The sequence below is a fragment of the Ranitomeya variabilis genome, chromosome 1 (assembly GCF_051348905.1).
Source record: "Ranitomeya variabilis isolate aRanVar5 chromosome 1, aRanVar5.hap1, whole genome shotgun sequence".
Taxonomy (NCBI): Eukaryota; Metazoa; Chordata; class Amphibia; order Anura; family Dendrobatidae; genus Ranitomeya; species Ranitomeya variabilis.
The window spans coordinates 340,768,658-340,791,741 of NC_135232.1; positions in this window are offsets into that span (position 1 = coordinate 340,768,658).

Consider the following 23,084-nt stretch of genomic DNA (forward strand, 5'->3'; position numbering starts at 1 on the left):
CTTGTTGGCACTGCAGAATACAGACAGATCCTTTCCATATTACAGCGCTAAAAATCCACATATTTAAAACTGTGGCTTGTCACATGAATCACATATAAGTGCACTCAAAATTCTGCCATTTCTGGCCTCCCTTTAAATTTTGTTGCAGTGTGTTAGTGAAGTACTTGACGCCAGTTTGCTGTTAAAAATAGTTACCTACAGGCCAGCTTTTTAAAACTAGTTTGTCCATCACACGGATCACATATAAGTGCGCTCTGTCATGGTTCCCAATGGCAAGGGAACGTAAAAAACACATAAGTAACGAACGAGCTCTCGGGTGATGGAAACTCGAGTTGACCGTGAGCTAAATCTACCACACAACTAACAGTAGCCAGGGAGCATACCTACGGCTTCCTATATGCCACGCGCCAGCCGGAGGACTAACTACGCCTGGTAGAGGAAGAAACAGACCTGGCTTACCTCTAGGGAAATACCCCAAAAGATGATAGCAGCCCCCCACATGTAATAACGGTGAATTAAGAGGAAAAGACATACACAGTATGAAAGTAGATTTAGCAAAGAGAGGTCCACTTACTAGATAGCAGAAGGATACAAAAGAGGACTTCACGGTCAACTGAAAACCCTTTCAAAAACCATCCTGAAATTACTTTAAGACTCCTGTGTCAACTCATGACACAGGAGTGGCAATTTCAGCCCGCAAGAGCTTCCAGCTACAGAGAATTACAAAAACTGCAAACTGGACAAAAGGTACAAAACAAAAGGACAAAGTCCACTTAGCTGATCAGCAGACTAGTAGCAGGAACATGCAACCGAAGGCTCTGGTTACAATGATGACCGGCAAGGAAATGACTGGAGAGCAAGGCTAAATAGGAAACTCCCAAACACTGATGGAAGCAGGTGAACAGAAGAAGCAAGGTGCAAACAAGTCACCAGTACCACCAGCAACCACCAGGGGAGCCCAAAAAGCGGATACACAACAGCGCTCAAAATTCTGCCATTTCTTGCCTCCATTTATATTTTGTTGCAGCATGTTAGCAAAGTTATTGATACCAGTTTGCTGGTAAAAATAGTAACCTACAGGCCAGCTATTTAAAACTGTGGTTTGCCGTCACACTGATCACATATAAGTTTGCTCCAAATTTTGGCAGGAGGACATGCAGAGCGAGGATATCATCACACAGGGGGAGGCAGGTGTAGCACCATTACAGGCAGGAAGAAGCAGTGCGGTGGCCACAGACAGGAGGCGGGGAACTGTTCCCCGAAACACCAACACAATGGAAGTTGCCAGTACAACTGTTAGGTCTTCCTGACTATGGTTGTTTTTTAAAGACTCTGCCAATAACCCCAAAAAGGCCATTTGCACAACCTGCAAGGCCAGCATCAGCAGGGATAGCAAAACTACCAGCCTGACCACCACCAGGATGATCAGGCACATGGCAGCAAAGCACCCGACTTTGTGGCCGAACCCCAGGGTCCAGGAACAGTTTCTGCTGGTGACACCACTGCTTCTTCCATTGTTGTGCATGCAAGCCAATCCCTTGTCCATGGTGCATGTGGAGATGCCTCCTGTCCTGCACCTGTTGTTGCACACACTCAACTAGCACCATCAGCAAGCACATCCTTGTCCCAGCGCAGCATTCAGTTGTTCATACCCCAGTCCTTGGAATGCAAGCGCAAATACGCAGCTAATGCCCCACAGGCCACACGACTAAATTCCCACATTTTGCAACTGCTTGTGCTCAAAATGTTGCCTTTTAGGCTTGTGGAGATGGAAGCTTTCCACAACGTGATGGCCATCCCCGGTACTCGGTCTCCAGTCGCCACTATTTCTCCCAGTGTGCCATCCCTGCAATACACAAGCACATGTCCCACAAAATTAGCCATGCCCTCAACAATGCAGTTACTGGGAAAGTCCCAACAACAAAGAAAAATTGTTCCAGCTTCTTCATAAAATTTGATACTTTAATCCAACATATTAAAATAGAAAAGGACACACTCCTGGGACAATGCCATAGCACATGTGAAGAGAGCTACGCGTTTCGACCTTGCGGTCTTTGTCACAGCTGATCTATTAGGTAGCCCCTCTGATATAAGAAGGACTACTACACCAATGGAAAGGTGAGAAAAAGTCACCTGACCCGAAGGTTCTATGCAATATAAAATATAAAATATTATTAAATTGCTATGTGTATACAATCGAAAAAGTTCCATAAAATACAAAGAATCCATAAACAGACAGAAATAAACGAAAAAAAAAACAAAAAAAAAAACATAAAAATATATATGAATATATACATCAAAGTACTGCTGTTAACCATGTCAATAGTTAGCAGATACATCGACGATACGTTGATTATATGGAGGGGCGATGTATCTGCCATACAGGAATTCATAAGCTATATTAACAATAATAATTGTAATATAAAATTCACTTTTGTACATGCGGTATCCAAAATTTCTTTTTTGGATCTAGAATTGACAGGTACTCCGAATGAATGTGCTATGGCATTGTCCCAGGAGTGTGTTCTTTTCTATTTTAATATGTTGGATTAAAGTATCAAATTTTATGAAGAAGCTGGAACAATTTTTCTTTGTTGTTGGGATTCTACTACGTCGTGTCAGGACGAAGTTCTGTGCATCTTGCATCTATCGGTGAGCTGGCTTTTTTTCTCTTTTTTATTTGATATTCAATACTGGGAAAGTCCACCTAACCACGGACACGTGGACAAATGCTTGTGGGCAGGGACGGTACATCTCGCTGACGGCACACTGGGTTAACATAGTGGAAGCCGGGACCCAGTCGGACATTGGGATGGAACATGTTCTTCTGAGGCTGAGGACTGCGGGCCCTAGGTCAATCAGGGTTGCCACCACAGTCTACAGCTCCTACACCTCATCCTCGTCCTCTTCAGCCGTGCTTCAGCAGCGTTTGCAGCTTCCGGCTCACCGACTGGTGTGTGATCTCCCCATGCATTGGAACTCTACACTGCAGATGTTGGGAAGGATTTGTGAGCAGGGCAGTTGTTGACTACCAGCATCAACAAGGCCATCAGTATTCAATTCATACTCTACACATAAGGCCTCAGGAGTGGACATGATGTCAGACATATGTACCATCCTCCAAAACTTTGAGGACTCCACCGAGATGATGAGTGGCGATGATGCCATAATTAGCATCACCATCCCACTTCTCTGTGTTCTGAAATGCTCTCTGCTCACAATCGAAGAGGATGTATTGCAGGCAGAGCACGATGAGATTGAGCAAGGAACTGTACAGGGTGATTACACACAGTCCAGCCTCATCTCATCCCAACGTGGATTGGATGGCAATGAGGGAGAGCAGGAGGAGGAGGAGAAGGAAGAACAGGAGCTAGTTTCATGCGCTATATACAGTAATACCTTCACAACTGTCATAACGCCTGTTCAGTGTGGATGGCCAGAGGACAGGGAGGAGGAGGAGAGAGTGGTCAGTCGTCCTCTTGGTGAGGACACGGAAGTCTTGCCTGTTAGCAGTCTTGCACGCATGGCTGAGCTTATGTTATGTTATGGCACGCATGGTGACGTGGTCCATGATGCAACACCCAAATAATTTTTTTAAAAGAGTGTTTATGATGCCCTTAAAATTAATTTGTTATACAGTATGTTCATGTATACCTCCCCAGGGGTAAATGTTTGTCAGCCCATACACTTAGTGCATGGGCATTACAATTATAGAAGACCCGCTCCTTTCTAATGGGAACATTTTTTTATGAGGCCCTCCTCCACGTCTCTTAAAAGGGGCATTGAAGTGCCTCCAAATTTTTGGTAGCCCTTGCATTCACTGCATAGGCAAATACTATAGGAGACCCATTTCCTAATAATAGGAACATTTTTTCACGAGGCCCTCTTCTACGTCTCTTCAAAGGGACATTGGAGTGCCTCCAAATTTTTTGGCAGCCATTGCATACACTGCATGGGAAAACACTATGGGAGACCCACTTACTAATAATGGGAAAAAATTTTCATGAGGCCTTCTTCTGCGTCTCTTCCAAGGGGCATTGGAGTTCCTCCAAATTTTTGGCAGCCATTGCTTACTGCATAGGCAAACACTATGGGAGACCCACTTCCTAATAATGGGAGCATTTTTTTCAGGAGGCCCTCTGACCTCTACGTCTTTTCCGAGGGGCATTAGAGTTCCTCTAAATTTTTGGCAGCCGCTGCTTCACTGCATAAGCAATCACTATGAGAGACCCACTTCCTAATAATGGGAACATTTTTTTCATGAGGCCCTCCTCTACGTCTCTTCCAAGGGGCATTGGAGTAGGTCCAAATTTTTGGCAGCCCTTGCATTCACTGCATTGGCAAAGAGTATGGGAGACCAACTTCCTAATAATGGGAACATTGTTTTCAGGAGGCTCTCCTGTACTCCTGTATGTCTCTTCAAAGGGGTATTGGGGTGCGTCCAAATTTTAGGCAGCCCTGCCACTCAATGCATATGCAATAACAGTATAGGAGACCCACTTTTTCATAATGGGAACAACAAAGCATAGCCGGCTGATGGCTCTCTAAGAATAGTAAAGGCCGCCTGATGGTCCTATAAAAATAGGTTTTGTGACTTTCAGAGTCCCTACTTCATAAAAGAAACAGTATGTGTCTGATAATGTGTCACACAGCACAAGGCCAGGTAAGGTTGTAAATAGTGTTGAGCATTCCGATACCGCAAGTATCGGGTATCGGCCGATACTTGCGGTATCGGAATTCCAATACCGAGTTCCGATATTTTTGCGGTATCGGAAATCGGAATCGGAAGTTCCCAGTGTATGGTTCCCAGGGTCTGGAGGAGAGGAGACTCTCCTTCAGGCCCTGGGATCCATATTCATGTAAAAAATAAAGAATGAAAATAAAAAATATGGATATACTCACCCGTCCGGCGGCCCCTGGACCTTACCGATTGTAACCGGCAGCCTCCGTTCCTAAGAATGAGGAGTTTAGGACCTGCGATGAAGTCGCGGCTTGTGATTGGTCGCGTGGCCGGTCACATGAGCGGCACACGACCAATCACAAGCCGCGACATCATCGAGGGTCCTAAACTCCTCATTCTTAGGAACGGAGGCTGCCGGTTACAATCGGTAAGGTCCAGTGGCCGCCGGACGGGTGAGTATATCCATATTTTTTATTTTAATTCTTTATTTTTTACATGAATATGGATTCCAGGGCCTGAAGGAGAGTTTCCTCTCCTTCAGACCCTGGGAACCATCCAGGATAGCTTCCGATACTTGTGTCCCATTGACTTGTATTGGTATCGGGTATCGGTATCGGCGATATCCGATATTTTTCGGGTATCGGCCGATACTATCCGATACCGATACTTTCAAGTATCGGAAGGTATCGCTCAACACTAGTTGTAAAATGTTAAAATGACATTTCCCAGTGATTGCATTTGTCTTGGTTGAAAGCAATGCAAAAGTTTAAAAACACATCAAAAACGCTACGAGTGAACATAGCCCAAGGTGTGGAGGAACATTTTTATTTTTGGTTATTAATTTTGCCTTTTTATACAAGTCATTACCCTGGAAAAGATGTTCCTTTACATATTTCCCAGGAAAATCCGTTTTGATTTTGTTTTTGTATGTTTTATTGTGCGTCTGGAAAAGTGGCGTGAGACTCTAACAACATTATTCATAGCAGTGACCTGGGAGTCAGAAATGCTTCCAGGGGTCTTCCCCATGCTGTTCCCATGTCATTTGAGCACTGTTCCCTTCGATTTCTACAATTTCTAGTCTCTCTGCAGACCGCCTGGGGGGCTGCAGAACAAAATCTCGTGTTTGTCATAGACTTACATTGGGCTCATTGCTCGGGTCGAGCACCCAAGCATTCCAATTTGCTCAACCCGAGCCACGAGCACCCGAGCATTTTAGTGCTCACCCATCACTAGTCACTATTTACCAGTAATTTACCTGTGTCTGCTGTTGGCATGTGTAATAACGCTGATATCCCCCAAAAATTACTCTGCTATTGCTGAAATAGCGTTCAATTATGTAGCAGTGGTGCGACTGGCGTAAAGCATGCTCACATACGCAAACGTCACTATTTACCAGTAATTTACCAGAGTCTGCTGTTGCCGTGTGTAATAAAGCTGATAGCTAAAAAAAAATTACCCACAAATTGCTAGATACAGGAAATTTGTAGATATCACCTTTGTGGGGGAACTTGTAACAAATTCAGCCAGGAATTATATTTTTCAAAATGCATTCAATACAGAAAAGGGTGACGTTAAGGAACGGGGACGTGGATGTGATGGTGCCTGCCAAGTCTGTGTGACAGATCAGAAGGTGATTTTATTTAGTTCTAGCTTCCTGTCAAAAGTTTGTCTGAGCGCTACACCACTGTCAAACTCAGACAAGTGCAAGGACGTTGTCGGTTGGATGGCTGACAAAGGCTCCAGTGTGTTGACAAGTAGCACCAACAAGTCTTGCACACCGTCCAGTCTCAGTAGCCAAGAGGCTGGGCCTCACAATTCTCAACCTGGTCCTCCTTTCTCCCCCCATCAAGAGTCTTAGGAGACATATGACCCCAATGCTGGCTACTCCAAGGAACGGTTTACGTTCCCTTGTAATTATTATGGCCTCTCGACTTGCACTATTAAAGAGGGTCATAAAGAGGTGGAGTGCAGTGATGCACAAACATTTGAGCACCCACAGCCAGAAGAAAGCCACATTGGGGAACATCAATTCATGTCTGAAGAGGTGGAGGATCAGAAGGAGGATCATATTGATGAATTGGAAGACAGCGTGGTCGATGATAAGGCCACTGATCCAACCTGGCATGGTGGCACGCATAGTATGCACAGCAGTGCAGAGAAGGATGGATCTATAGCATGAAAACAGGCAAGAAGAGGTAGTAGTTTGACCAGAGGGAGAACTCGGTCCAGTATTCCACAGAGCCCCCACACTCGGGTTGATAACAGACCAAGGGTGCATTGTTCACCTGTATGTCAGTTTTTTTCTAAAAGTCCTTCAGACAAAACAACTGTAAATTGCAGCATCTGCCATACCAAGCTGAGAAGAGGCAAGAACACTGCCAACCTGAGCACCAAGTAATAAATAGAAAAACACATATAGCCAGGGAAATACGACATATTAGCGTATAGTACCATAAATATGTATATATACACTCACCGGCCACTTTATTAGGTACACCATGCTAGTAACGGGTTGGACCCCCTTTTGCCTTCAGAACTGCCTCAATTCTTCGTGGCATAGATTCAACAAGGTGCTGGAAGCATTCCTCAGAGATTTTGGTCCATATTGACATGATGGCATCACACAGTTGCCGCAGATTTGTCGGCTGCACATCCCAAAGATGCTCCATACAAGGCAGGATGGATCCATGCTTTCATGTTGTTTACGCCAAATTCTGACCCTACCATCCGAATGTCGCAGCAGAAATCGAGACTCATCAGACCAAGCAACGTTTTTCCAATCTTCTACTGTCCAATTTCGATGAGCTTGTACAAATTGTAGCCTCAGTTTCCTGTTCTTAGCTGAAAGGAGTGGTACCCAGTGTGGTCTTCTGCTGCTGTAGCCCATCTGCCTCAAAGTTCGACGCACTGTGCGTTCAGAGATGCTCTTAGGCCTACCTTGGTTGTAACGGGTGGCGATTTGAGTCACTGTTGCCTTTCTATCAGCTCGAACCAGTCTGCCCATTCTCCTCTGACCTCTGGCATCAACAAGGCATTTCCGCCCACAGAACTGCCGCTCACTGGATTTTTTTTCTTTTTCGGACCATTCTCTGTAAACCCTAGAGATGGTTGTGCGTGAAAATCCCAGTAGATCAGCAGTTTCTGAAATACTCAGACCAGCCCTTCTGGCACCAACAACCATGCCACGTTCAAAGGCACTCAAATCACCTTTCTTCCCCATACTGATGCTCGGTTTGAACTGCAGGAGATTGTCTTGACCATGTCTACATGCCTAAATGCACTGAGTTGCCGCCATGTGATTGGCTGATTAGAAATTAAGTGTTAACAAGAAGTTGGACAGGTGTACCTAATAAAGTGGCCAGTGAGTGTATATACCCCATAGCAAATCACAGGACGTATGCAGACACACTGAAATCCAACTAGAAAAACACCACAACACTAATCAGTGTAATAAAGTCCAAAGACTGAGATACATTGCAAAAAGAATATATTTATTAATAATTACAAAAGATAGATGGCAGAAACATGGCTAAAAAGTGACAGATTATACCAAAAGCAGCGGTGAGAGAGCATGTGACCGCCCTAGGAGACAGCACTAGGTTACAAACATTAGTAAAAGAACCATAAGTGCACAGTGGCAGCGTCTCCAATCACATACCTAGTGGCACAGGAACGCACACGCTCACTCCCCCGCTCTCCCCAGGGGAGAGCGGGGGAGTGAGCGTGTGCGTTCCTGTGCCACTAGGTATGTGATTGGAGACGCTGCCACTGTGCACTTATGGTTCTTTTACTAATGTTTGTAACCTAGTGCTGTCTCCTAGGGCGGTCACATGCTCTCTCACCGCTGCTTTTGGTATAGTCTGTCACTTTTTAGCCATGTTTCTGCCATCTATCTTTTGTAATTATTAATAAATATATTCTTTTTGCAATGTATCTCAGTCTTTGGACTTTATTACACTGATTAGTGTTGTGGTGTTTTTCAACCTGAGCACCACTAGCATGCAGAATCATATGACAGCCAAGTACCCCAGTAGGTGTACGGAACGCCTGGGTACAAAATCTGTGTCTGAGGGTGTAACCGCTGCCACGTCACTTGTGTTTCGGCCTTCCCAATCTGCTGTCCAGGAAGCAGGCACTGATGCCTCCTGCCCACAACCTGCGGTTGCACAGACACAACAGTCAGCAACCATATCCAGTGCATTGTCCCAGAGCAGCTTTCAGTTGTCCCTAACCTAGACGTTTAACAGGAGGCAGAAATATCCACCCACCAACAGGCCCAAATGCCCACATTGCCAGATTACTAGCCCTAGGAATGTTGCCGTTTCAGCTTGTGGGAACTGATTCTTTCCATGACCTCTTGGCATTGGCAGACCCACGGTACTTGCTTCCCTGCCTCCACTATTTTTCCTGGTGTGTCGAGCCTGCGTTACAGAAGTACGTGTTACACAACATCAGTCGTGCTCTGGCCAACGCTTTCACAGGGAATGTCCACCTAACCACAGACACACGGACAAGTTCTTTTGGACAGTGGCGCTGCATTTCCCTGACGGCACACTGGGTGAACCTTGTGGAAGCTGGGACATCACACATCTTACCCACAACAAGAATAGCAGGCCCATCTTCCATCAAGGTTTCAGTCTTCCATCTCCTTGTATGCCAGTTCCTGTCTCCTCATCCTCAGCTGAACAAGCCTTAATATCACTCCCCAGCTAGGAGCTCTGCAGCACTGCCCTGGCTAAGTGGCAGCACACTCTGCTGAAGCTCATCTGTTTAGGTGATAAAGCTCACAACGCAGCAGAGCTGTTGAAAGGGATAAAAGACCAGACCGATCAGTGGCTTTCGGTCTTGGTGCCGTTTTAAATTTCAGCAAGCTGGTACACGTTTCATGCATGGCCCACGTGCTGAACTTGGTTATTTGTTTTTGAAAAACATACCCTGTCTTGCCAAACCTACTTGCCAATGTATGTCTTGTCAGCGCCCATTTCCTAAAGTCATGTCACGCTTTCGCCAGTCTGGCTGCATTGCAGCAGCACTTTAATTTGCCTTGTCACCGACTGATTTGTGACCTGCCCACACACTGCAATTCGCCCTTTCATATGTTGACAAGGCTTAGTGAGCAGCAGAGGGCAGTGGCTGAATTCCAGCTTCTCAATGCTCGTCAGAGTAACACAATACTGATATCACCATAAGTGCCATTATAAACAGGAAATCTGTACTTAGTATAGTGTCCGTATACAGGTAATACAGTGATCATGGTGACATTGTACACAGGAGCTCTACATACAACATATAGTGTCAGTGTACAGGTAATACAGTGATCATCAGTGACATTATACACAGGAGCTCTGTATATAGAGTCAATGTACAGGTAATACATTGATCACCAGTGACATTATACACAGGAGCTCTGTATATAGTGTCAGTGTATAGGTAATGCAGGGATCATCGTTGACGTTATACACATGAGCTCTGTATATAACACACAGTGTATAGTGTAACTGTACAGGTAATACACCGACTCACCAGTGTCATCTCTAGTTGAAGTCCTTCATCTTTGCTTTTCTTCTTCATCCTGCACAGACCGCAATCACTTCTTCCAATCAGGACTCGTCTCTGCAGAATATAACACAGTTATCTAGAGCACCAATTGCAGAGCACATTGCTTAATTTTTCCTGATTTCTACACTACACCAGATCAAGAAAGAAAGTCGACATAGTGCAGCCCTGCACAGTACCAGCAACCCCCATTGACAACAGTATCCTCAAAAATAAAATACATCACTGCAGTAATATCCCTTAATTAGCAACTACAGTAATAATATCCCCCATCCTGGCTCCCTTTTGTCACATTCCTAGCCCATTGTTTATCATTCCTGGCTCCAGCCGTATGTTCTCCCATACTCCTTCATCTGTCTCCATCCTGCCCCGTGTGCCATGATCCTGCCCCATGTGTTCCATGATCCTGCCCCATGTGTCCCATGATCCTGCCCCATCTTTCTCATGATCCTGCCTCATCTTCCTCCATCCTGCTTCATGTGTCCCATGATCCTGCCTTATCTTTCTCCATCCTGTCCCATGTGTCCTATAATTCTGCCTCATCTGTCCCATGACCCTGTCCCATCCATCCCATGATCCTGCCCCATGTGTCTCCATCCTGCCCCATGTGTCTCCATCCTGCACCGTGATCTTGCCTCATGCATCTCCATCCTGCCCCATGATCCTGCCCCATTTGTCTCCATCCTGTCCCATCTGTTTCCATCAAGCCCCATCTGGTCCTGCCCCATGATCCTACCCTGTGTGCCTCCATCTTGCCCCATCTGCTTGCCACATGTGTTCCATGATCCTGCCCCATGTGTCCCATGATCCTGCCCCATCCATCCCATGATCCTGTTCCATGCGTCTCCATCATCTCCATCCTGCCTCTTGATCCTGCACCATGTGTCTCTATCCTGCCCCATGTGTCTCCATCTTGCACCATGATCCTGCCCCATCTGTCTCCATCCTGCCATATCTGTCTTCATCCTCCCCATCTGTCTCCATCCTTCCCTATGATCTTGCCTCACGTGTCTTCATCTTGCCCCATGTGTCTCCATCCTGCCCAATCTGTCTCCATCCTGCCCCATGTATTCCATGATCCTGCCCCATGTGTTTTACAGACACCAAAAAGTCAGATGTTGTATAGTGAAGCTACATAAAGATTAGAAACTTCTGGCTGCTACGACTGTGAATAAAGGAACAAAAAATAATACACGAGGCCCAACTAGAGATCAGCAGGACGTGTAAATGTCGTTGCGCTGCCATGGCTAATCAAAAACCACAGTGGAAACATCGGATGGTAAGAGCTTTGTAGCCTCCCATTCAGCTGCCAGGTAGCAATTATCTAGACACTGGACCAGAGTCCCTTGAATTGATCCACTCTCACCTCTAGTCCCAATCATCCTGGATATAGCAGACAGTCCCAGATTCGGTCTACACCCTACAGTCTCGGACACCTGTTGAATTTCCCTCACTGCCAATGCCCCTCTCCTTCTGCCAGGATAGAAAGAAATGGCAAATGGGCACGGATTAGGGTGTTGCCAAAATTCGCCCCATAATTTGTGCCTCTTTCTGTTCTTCAAAAGTTGGCAGGTATGGATACATGTTGACCACGGATTGGGCAGCATGTGTCAGCGGAGAGCTCCTCTTTAAGTTTATTACCATTAGTAGAAGTTTGAATATCACAATGGTATTGTTTGTGTACAAAAAGGTTTACTGTTCAAAAATAATCTTGATACTTTGAGCTAAAAGAAAAAACCCCAAAAAATTATCAATGCCTTTAAAGGTTATAATACATCTTAAAATAGAAATGTGAACAACACAAGTCTATGCAATGTTCTCTATCAGTTCAGAGAGTAAAATAAGAGTACCGGTATATAGGAATATCTTCTACGTAGAATATACATTTTATGTTTTGCAGTTTGTTATGAATTATACATTTTCATGCTGTGACGGTAAATTGAAGTCACAAATTATAAATGTGACTATACATAGAAAATGGTTTTGAATAGATCATTATAGAGTGCTCCACAAACATTTAAGCATTGATCTGAACAACAATGTTAAAAGGGCATCTTGCATGTTAAAGTAGTTCCATTAAGAAAGAATAATATAAAATCAAGTAATCATTAAAATTATAATATTGTTAAAATGAATAATAATTTGTGCATTCTGGCTAGGCTGCACAACTTATTAGAGACTTTACGTCACCACTTAAATTTTACACCAATATTTAGATGGACCCATCATCTACATCTTGAGGAATCATCCTGTATACTGTATCTAACCAGATATTAGCTATCAAAATATTAGGTAGGTACTGTATTTTTCGGACTATAAGATGCACAGGACCATAAGACGCACCCCAAATTTTCAGAAGGAAAATAGGGGAAAAAAATATTGTGTCAAATAGGGGTCCATCTTACAGTCTGAATTCTGTTTACCGTGGGGGGTGTCAGCAGCACTGGTAGAGCGTGGTCACAGGGGGTGTTCGGTGGTCCAGCGACATGACTCCTATCCCAGGCTGGTGCAGTAGGTTCAGCGGTGGTGCGGGGGCTCTGCCGGCATTTTGTGAAAGCCCAGAGGCCCCCACACATCCATTTCTGCGAAGCGGTGGCCTCCAGGAAAATGGTCGCTGGGGACAGCATATGCTCAGATTGAGATCTCGGCAATGAGATCTCATCCCAAGATTTCAGGAGACAAGATCTGTTAATAGGAATATAGGGGGCTTCCACGTTACTAGTAGCACAAAGGCTCTGGCAATGTGAAATGGCTCCTCACCCCCCAAAAGAAATTCAGCAAATTCTCCTATCCCAAATCCAAATGCCACCCTTCCTTCTGAGCCCCAGTGTGCCTAGCGCCCACATGTTTGGCATTTCTGTAATGATGAGAGCCCGCCTAATTTACAGGTGCATGTCTGCAGAAGCATGAGCTGTCCCTCCCGAGTCTCTCAGTATGGTTAAGTAGTACTGTACAGCCACATATGAGGTATTGCCACGTTCAGTATAAATTGTGGGACAAATTTTGGGGCCATTTTTATCCATTTCCCAGTATGAAAATGTAAAACTTGGGACTAACACACAATCTTGGTGGAAAAATGTAAATGATTTTATCTTCACTGCCCAATGGTTTAAAATTCTGTGACACACCACAGAATATAATCACTGCACCCCTAGATGAATTCATTGAGAGATCTAGTTAGTAAAATTGGGTCATTTATGGGGGGGTTCTGCTGTGTTGGTACCTCAGTGGCTCTGCTAATGTAACATGGCACCCTCAAACAAGTGCAGCAAGATCTGAACTATAAGGCCGGGGTCACACTTGTGAGTTCAATGCGAGAAACTCACGCATCAAGACCTGACACTGCCGACAGCACTCAGGACCAGAATGTGCGGTTGCATACATGCAGCCGCAAACTCCAGTCCTGAGTGCCGGCAGGAGTGCCGGGACTTGATGCGTGAGTTTCTGGCATTGAGCTCGCAAGTGTGACCCCGGCCTATTATGGAGTTTCTTAGGAGAAATTGCACAACAAATTTTATGGAGCAATTTCTCTTGTTACCCTTATGAAAATACAAAATTTGGACCTAAAAAAGATTTATCTGAGAAAAATGTGATTTTTTTTATTTTCTTGGCTCTAGGTTATAAACTTCTGTGAAGAACCTGTGGGTTAAGGTGCTCAATACAAATCTAGATAAATTCCCTAAGGGGATTAATTTCCAAATTGGTATTACTTGCTGGTGGTTTCCACTGTCTAGGCACATCAGAGTCTCTCCAAGCGCGACATGGCATCCCCTAATTTTTCCAGCAAATTTTACATTCAAAAAGTCAAATAGTGCTCCTTCCCGTCCAAGCCCTGCTGTGCACCCAATCAGTTGCTTTCCTCCACATATAGAGTATCTGCGCACTCAGGAGAAATTGCACAAGAAATTGTATGGAGCAAATTCTCCTGTTACCCTTATGAAAATGCAAAATGTGGAGCAAATTTTACATTCAAAAAGTCAAATGGCGCTCCTTCCCTTTCGAGCCCTGCCTTGTGCCCAAACAGTATATGTTCCCCACATATGGGGTATCGGAATATTCAGGATAAATTTCAAAATAAATTATAAGGTCCATTTTCTCCTGTTACTCTTGCAAAAGTAAAAAAAATAGGTCTAAAGGAAATTTTTGTGAAAGAAAAGTGAATGTTTATTTTTTCCTTCCACATTCCAAAAATTCCTGTGACGCACCTAAAGGGTTAATAAACTTTTTGAATGTGGTTTTGAGTACCTTGAGGGGTGCAGTTTTTAGAATGTTGTCACTTTTGGGTATTTTCTGTCATATAGGCCCCTCAAAGTCATTTCAAATGTGAGGTGGTTCTTAAGCCCTTAATGACCGTGGGATTTTTCGTTTTTCCGTTTTCGTTTTTCACTCCCCTCCTTCCCAGAGCCATAACTTTTTTATTTTTCCGTCAATTAGGCCATGTGAGGGCTTATTTTTTGCGGGACGAGTTGTACTTTTGAATGACACCATTGGTTTTACCATGTCGTGTACTAGAAAATGGGAAAAAAATTCCAAGTGCGGTGAAATTGCAAAAAAAGTGCAATCCCACACTTGTTTTTTGTTTGTTTTTTTTGCTAGGTTCACTAAATGCTAAAACTGACCTGCCATTATGATTCTCCAGGTCAGTACGAGTTCATAGACACCTAACATGACTAGGTTATTTTTCATCTAAGTGGTGAAAAAAAATTCCAAACTTTGCAAAAAAATAAATAAATAAAATTGCGCCATTTTCCGATACTCGTAGCGTCTCCATTTTTCATGATCTGGGGTCGGTTGGGGGCTTATTTTTTGCGTGCCGAGACGGTGTTTTTAATGATACCAATTCGGTGCAGATGCGTTCTTTTGATCGCCCGTTATTGCATTTTAATGCAAATCGCGGCGACCAAAAAAACGTAATTCTGGCGTTTCGATTTTTTTTCTCGTTACCCGTTTTGCGATCAGGTTAATGCTTTTCTTTTATTGATAGATCGGGCGATTCTGAACGCGGCGATACCAAATATGTGTAGGTTTGATTATTTTTTTATTGATTTATTTTGATTGGGGCGAAAGGGGGGTGATTTAAACTTTTATATTTTTTTTATTTTGTTCACATTTTTTTTTACTTTTTTTTTAACTTTTACCATGCTTCTATAGCCTCCATGGGAGGCTAGAAGCAGGCACAGCCCGATCGGCTCTGCATCATCAGATCGCTGTTATGTAGCTAAAATGCAGGTGTGCTGTGAGCGCCGACCACAGGGTGGCGCTCACAGCCACCGGCGATCAGTAACCATAGAGGTCTCAAGGACCTCTATGGTTACAATATCCAAGCATCGCCGACCCCCGATCATGTGACGGGGGTTGGCGATGCGCTCATTTCCGGCCGCCCGGCCGGATGCGGTAGTTAAATGCCGCTGTCTGCATTTGACAGCGGCATTTAACTAGTTAATAGCGGCGGGTGATCGCGATTTCACCCGCCGCTATTGCGCGCACATGTCAGCTGTAAAAAACAGCTGACATGTCGCGACTTTGATGTGCGCTCACCGCCGGAGCGCACATCAAAGCAGGGGACCCGACATCGGACGGTATAGTACGTTCGATGTCGGGAAGGGGTTAAAAAAAATGTTTTTGCAAATTTTGGTGTAAAAATGAGAAATCACCGGTTAACTTTTAACCCTTGTAACATTCTAAGAAAAAAAATTATGTTTCAAAAATTGTGCTGATGTAAAGTAAACATGTGGGACATTTTATTTATTATCTATTTTGTGCGATATGACTCTCTGATTTAAAGGCATAAAAACGAAAAGTTTGAAAATTGCAAAATTTTCAACATTTTCACCAATTTCCAAAAAGGAAAAGAGTTCGGAAACTCTGAAGTGGTTAAAAGAAGTGACATGTTCATTTCTCGGGCAGCTTCTGCTCAGACACCGCACGCTCTCCACACTTCACAGTGTAGAACAAAAGACGCTGGCAGCAGAGGCGCCTCAATACCGAGCGGAAAACTAGAAGGCTGTGCCAGTGTCTAAAAAACGCAGTGTGCACAAACCATACTAGAATTGTCCCATTTAAGTGAATCTGGTATATCTAAAAATATACTGCATCTGCAGCTGAGATGTGATTATTACCAATGTTTGTCATCCTTGTGTCCACAATGTTCCACATGACTGAGCTCTGTACAAACACGTTCATCAAGGTAACAACAGGAAACAACAGACAGATCTGCAGGTAGGGGAGAAGACACAGGTAGATGATTGATATATAGCAGGTGGCACTAGCTATACATTGATCCTAAAATAGGATTATAGGTTTGTGTATTGTTCTGAAGCCTGCCTTTTAGAACTATAGAAATAAAAAAGGAAAACAGAAGAAATTAATGGAGAATTATGCATTAATTGTATGTGACACCACTCAGAATTTATTAATTTTTAGGAAAATAAGGAAAGACGAGAAATGAAGTATGCGACAAAAGTCATAGTGATGTTATTTATAGAGCCTGTCAAAGATTGAATAGGGTGAAGACATTAGTAGGCACCTGGGTCTACAAACCATAAAAGTGCAGGTGCAGCTGAAGGAATGTGGCCCATGTGATATGGGAAAATTTCAAATAGTTCTGTAAAATAATAGTGTCTGAGGCTATGTTCCCACGTTGAGCTTTTGGTGCGTTTTTGATGTTGCATAGTTTTGCTCCGTCAAAAATTGCAGCATCTAAAAAAATGCAAGTAACCTATTTTACCTAATGGGTGCAACAATACTGCAGAAATTCTAAAACATTAAAAATTTAACAAAATTTCATTTTTTATGGAAATTTAAAGCTGCTTTTTACAGCACCAGCAAAAATGAGATTTGACAAATTTCATACAAATTGTTTCTTCAGAAGTAGAATCCTATAGCCTGCATCACACTACCATAGAATACTATCTTGCTGCTACAGGGCAAGTGGGAAGAGCGAGGCTAAGTGCCAGAATTGGCGCATCTTAGAGATGCGCCTTTTCTGGGGTGGATGAGAGCTGATGTTTTTAGCCTGGGGGGGCCAGTATCCATGGTCTCTTCCTGGGCTATTAATATCAGCCTGCAGCTGTCTGCATAGCCTTTGCTGGCTATTACCGTATTTTTCGGACTATAAGATGCACTTTTTTTCCTCCAAATGTGGGTGCTTCTTATAGTACGGATATAGCATGTGGGGAGGGGGGCAGCAGCGAGTGGGATCGCACTGTTATCCCACTTCAGGATGTCCCCGCTGCCCGGAATCAGCTGCTGGGGAAAGCACATGGCCCCGCTGATTAAGTGCAGTGAATATTTATTAGCTGCTCCCCGCCCACCAAACAGCTGAGCGGTGAGCCGGGAGCAGCAAATGAATACTGCACTTAAGCAGGGACACACAGTTTCCCCAGCACTGATTCTGGGGAGAATCTGTGTGTCCGGGGGAGGAGGAGGCAGCAGCAGGGGCCAGGAGATCGCTGTCTACCTGCCTGTGCTGGACGAGTGCTGTGCAGGAGGACCTGTGTGATGTCAGGAGTGGGCGGGCTGGAGCATCACATGGCAGCTCAGAGCCCTCCCTCTTCTGACATCATCACAGGTCCTTCAGACTCCCACCTAGAATCTGCAGCTTCCTCTTATGTCCTGCGCTGTGGAAAGGCAACAACAACAGGGAGGGCTCTGTGTGTGTGCAGCCATGGGATGCTCCAGCTTTTACCTCACAACAGTGTGGCTGGCTGCCACAATTAAGAGGTCAGTCTTTACAAAACACAATAAAGCACTCTGCCACTCCTTTGGTGAACTATAACTCCCAGCATGTCATAGGATCTGCAGGACATGCTGGGAGTTATAGTTCTCCCATGGGATTTTAAAGCAGCACTCCAGTGTTATTTTGCAGTGCTGGAGTGGTGCTTTCACTATAAGCCCTGTGCACCCATTCTTAGGGCTCATTTCCACATGCGAGGCACACGTCCGTATCTCGCATGTGGAAACCAAGCTGTGGAGCCGGCACTCCAGAGCGGAGCATGCGGCCGCATAGGAACACATGGAGCTGCACAGCTCCGCTCCAAAGTGCCGGCGCCAGAGCTTGGTTTCCACATGCGAGATACGGACGTGTGCCTCGCATGTGGAAATGAGCCCTTATACTCACCCTCCAGCGTCTTCATATCGTACTTCACAGACACCACACTGGTCCCGCAGCTTCCAACATAATAACATACTATTATATATAATAACACCACATATAATAGTATGTTATTTATGTTATTAAATATTTTACCACTTTTTTTTGCTTCAAATATTTTTTTCCCTATTTTCCACCTCTAAAACCTGGGTGCGCCTTATAGTCCGGTGCGTCTTATAGTCCGAAAAATACGGTAATTATAAGGGGACACTACGTCATTTTTTTTAAGGGTCCCCCATTTTAATAGCCAGTCATGAGCTGATATTAAAAACCTGAAAAGCTCCATGGGTATAGGCCCCCAGCCGTTGGCTTTCCCTCTGCTGGTTACAAAAATTGCATGTGGGAACCCATAACATTTTTTCCAAAAAATAATCTTTTACTTAAATACATATACAGTAAGCTGCACACACTGTACTAATTGTATTTGTCACATATATCTGTATATCTACCTATTCTATTTGTATTTACTGAATGCATTCCATCTATTCTATCCTGTCGACTCCTGCAGTGATTTTACAGTACAGATGAATTGCCGGCTTTTCTTCTATGTATCTATGTAATATATATACATATACAGCTCTAGCAAAAATTAAGAGACCAACATATCAAAACCCTGTCATAGTCAGCCCATTCTCCACACCTGAACCCCATTGAAAACCTCTGGAATGTAATGAAGAGGATGATGGATAGTCACAAGCCATCAAACAAAGAAGAACTGCTTACATTTTTGCGCCAGAAGCAGTGTGAAAGACTGGTGGAAAGCATGCCAAGACGCATGAAAGCTGTGATTAAAAATCATAGTTATTCCACAAAATATTGATTTCTGAACTCTTCCTGAGTTAAAACATTAGTATTGTTGTTTCTAATTGATTATGAACTTGTTTTCTTTGCATTATTTGAGGTCTGAAATCACTGGGGTTTTTTTTTTAATTTTGACCATTTCTCCGTTTCAGAAAAAAAAAATTATTGCTTGGAAATTCGGAGACATGTTGTCAGAAGTTTAGAGACTAAAAGAACAATTTACATTTTACTCAAAAATATACCTATAAAGAGAAAAATCAGACAAACTGAACATTTTCAGTGGTCTCCTAATTTTTGCCAGAGGTGTATATGTGTGTGTCATTGACATCTATATATCTGTGTATTCTATGTGTCTGTATCTATTCTATCTATTCTATTCTAACCTGTCATGCTGTGATATTACTGTACGCGGCACATAAATTGCCGGCTATTATTCTAATATATATATATATATATATATATATATATATATATATATGCACTGCTCAAAAAATTAAAGGGAACACTTAAACAACAGAATATAACTCCAAGTAAATCAAACTTCTGTGAAATCAAACTGTCCACTTAGGAAGCAATACTGTTTGACAATCAATTTCACATGCTGTTGTGCAAAAGGAATAGACAACAAATGGAAATTATTGGCAATTATCAAGACACACTCAATAAAGGAGTGGTTCTGCAGGTGGGAACCACAGACCACATCTCAATACCAATGCTTTCTGGCTGATGTTTTGGTCACTTTTGAATGTTGGTTGTGCTTTCACACTCCTGATAACATGAGACAGCCTCTACAACCCACACAAGTGGCTCAGGTAGTGCAGCTCGTCAAGGATGGCACATCAATGAAAGCTGTGGCAAGAAGGTTTGCTGTGTCTGTCAGCGTAGTGTCCAGAGGCTGGAGGCGCTACCAGGAGACAGGCCAGTACACCAGGAGACATGGAGGGGGCCATAGGAGGGCAACAACCCAGCAGCAGGACCGCTACCTCAGCCTTTGTGCAAGGAGGAACAAGAGGAGCACTGCCAGAGCCCTGCAAAAGGCCATAAATATGCATGTGTCTGCACAAACGGTTAGAAACCGACTCGATAAGGATGGTCTGAGTGCCCGACGTCCATAGATGGGGGTTGTGTTCACAATCCAACACCATGCAGGAAGCTAGGCATTTTCCACATAACACCAGGATTGGCAAATTTGCCACTGGCGCCCTGTACTCTTCTCAGATGAAAGCAGGTTCATACTGAGCACATGTGACAGCCATGACAGAGTCTGGAGACTCCGTGGAGAGCGATCTGCTGTCTGCAACATCCTTCACCATGACAGGTTTGGCAGTGGGTCTGTAATCATGTGGGGTGGCATTTCTTTGGAGGGCCGCACAGCCCTCCATGTGCTCGCCAGAGGTAGCCTGACTGCCATTAGGTACGGAGATGAGATCCTCAGACCTCTTGTGAGACCATATGCTGGTGCAGTTGGCCCTGGGCACCTCCTAATGCAGGACAATGCCAGACCTCATGTGGCTGGAGTGTGTCAGCAGTTCTTGCAAGATGAAGGCATTGAAGCTATGGACTGGCCCGCCCATTCCCGAGACCTGAATCCGATTGAACACATCTAGGACATCGTGTCTCGCACATCCACCAACGTCACGTTGCACCACAGACTGTCCAGGAGTTGATGGATGCTTTAGTCCAGGTCTGGGAGGAGATCCCTTAGAAGACCATCAGTCCCCTCATCAGGAGCATGCCTAGGCATTGTAGGGAGGTCATAGAGGCACGTGGAGGCCACACACTACTGAGCATCATTACCTTGTCTTGAGGCATTTCCACTGAAGTTGGATCAGACTAACTTCATTTTCCACTTTGATTTTGAGCATCATTCCAACTACAGACCTGCGTGGGATATTAATTGTGATTTATGTTGATCATTTTTAGGTTTTATTGTACTCAAGACATTCCACTATGTAATGAATAAAGATTTACAACTGGAATATTTTGTTTAGTGATATCTAGGATGTGGGATTTTAGTGTTCCCTTTATTGTTTTGAGCAGTATATATATATATATATATATATATATATATATATATATTTTCCTTGGTATGAACTGGTCAGGTCAGTCGCAGGAGGAAGCTTGAGCAGCGTGTGTGATCTGCAGCTGCTGGAGAGAACCGTGGAGAGAACTGTGTGCTGTTTTGCTGCAAGAAATGTTACACAGCTTGAGACTGACTGCGTTTGTGAAATAAACTTTTCCAGTTACAGCAAAGGTGGCTGTTCTGTACTAGTTTGTGAAGCCACGAAGATACTGAGAAGGGGACTTACAGTTTCCAGGAGCAACCCTAGGATCCGGAAGCAAAGAGAAGACCACGCTTCGCAGAACTGACAGGAATCCGTGCGCACCACCGTGTTGGACTTCTGGGGGCCCCGAGGGACTGGACCTGAGTCCCCAACATCACCGTGAGTGTTTCTGTATGGTGCACCAGTTAGGGCCTAGTGCAGGCTTCAGTAGTCAGAACACGGGAGCCGTGTGGCCTGCTTAGTTAAGGCCAGGGAGGTTATACATAGAGTAGCATCGTTATTTGTTTTATTGTTTAAAGTTGCTTGTGAAACAAATTCTGATTCTGTAATTGTTGGAGCACCGTGCTATTTTACGTACAAGATTATTCTTTTACACTGTCTTTTGCTATTGTTAACCCCTTTTTGCATCTTCCTCAATCACTTCATTCCTTGTCTCCCAATAAATCTACCCTTTGTTGTTTGCACCTCATCTTGTGTACAGTAGTCTTCCTGCACAGTAGTGGTCCCCCGGCCATTGCTTCAAGTGGCGCTGCGAGCAGGGTACTGTCACCAAGATGGAGGCAGCAGACAGTAATGGCGGGAATGCTAATCTTAATGGGGATGCTGTGGACATTGGTGGAACCCCTGCAAGGACACTCCCTATGGGCACCATATTTAGTGTGCTAGCAAAGTTTGACGGCAAGAATATGCCACTGTCCGACTGGGTGTCCCGGCTGCAAAGCACCCTGAAGATTTATAACATCAGCACAGACCTTGAAGCAGACATCGCCTTAACTGCCCTAGAGGGGGAAGCCCGCAGAAACGTCTGCCTACAACCAGAACTCACCTGAAGTACCCTGAAGGAGCTAGTGAAGTTCCTGGAAGAGATCTATGGCGAGACTGCTAGCGCGGGACACCTTTGCGCCAAATTTTTCTCTAGGCTGCAACGGGAAGAAGAAGGAATTTCTCAGTATGCAACAGCACTGCAAGAAGTGTTCACAGAGGTGCAGAGAAAGGAGGCATGGGCTCTAAAGACCGGATACTCTGGGAGCAATTCATTCTGGGACTACACAGCACATCCCTGAGGCGAGCACTGTCAGAACGGGTCTGGGCAGATCCGGCCCTTACGTTTCGTCAAATCCTGGCGGAAACAGTGGCCCGCAGTAAAGAAGAGAGCTATGCGTCTGGGGTGATGTGTGACCAGGGTGCCAATTCCAGAGGGGACCCAAACCATCAAGAGGTGCTGTTCCAGGTAGTGCAAGACTTGCAGTGGTCCCTGGTTAACGTGCAAGAGAAACTGACCCAGATGGAGTGAAGAGTGAGGGAACTACAAGAACCTGACCCACCATACTCATGCAACCATTCTTCAGCCCGATCGACAAGGGATCAGTGGGAACAAGGCCCCTCCCATCAGGCATCGGAGGCACGAGGGCAGGCTCGAGGTGCCCCCCGGCGAGGAGGAGGCATCCAATGCTGGGAATGTGGAGGACGGGGGCACCTTGCCAGAGACTGTCAGAACTATACTCAAGGCCAGCGGAAGCCGCCGTTAAACCACCAACCCCCGCAGTAGTGCGGCACTTTGCGGGGGAGGCGAGGAGAGAGGCCGCCCCATATCATAACGAACACCTGA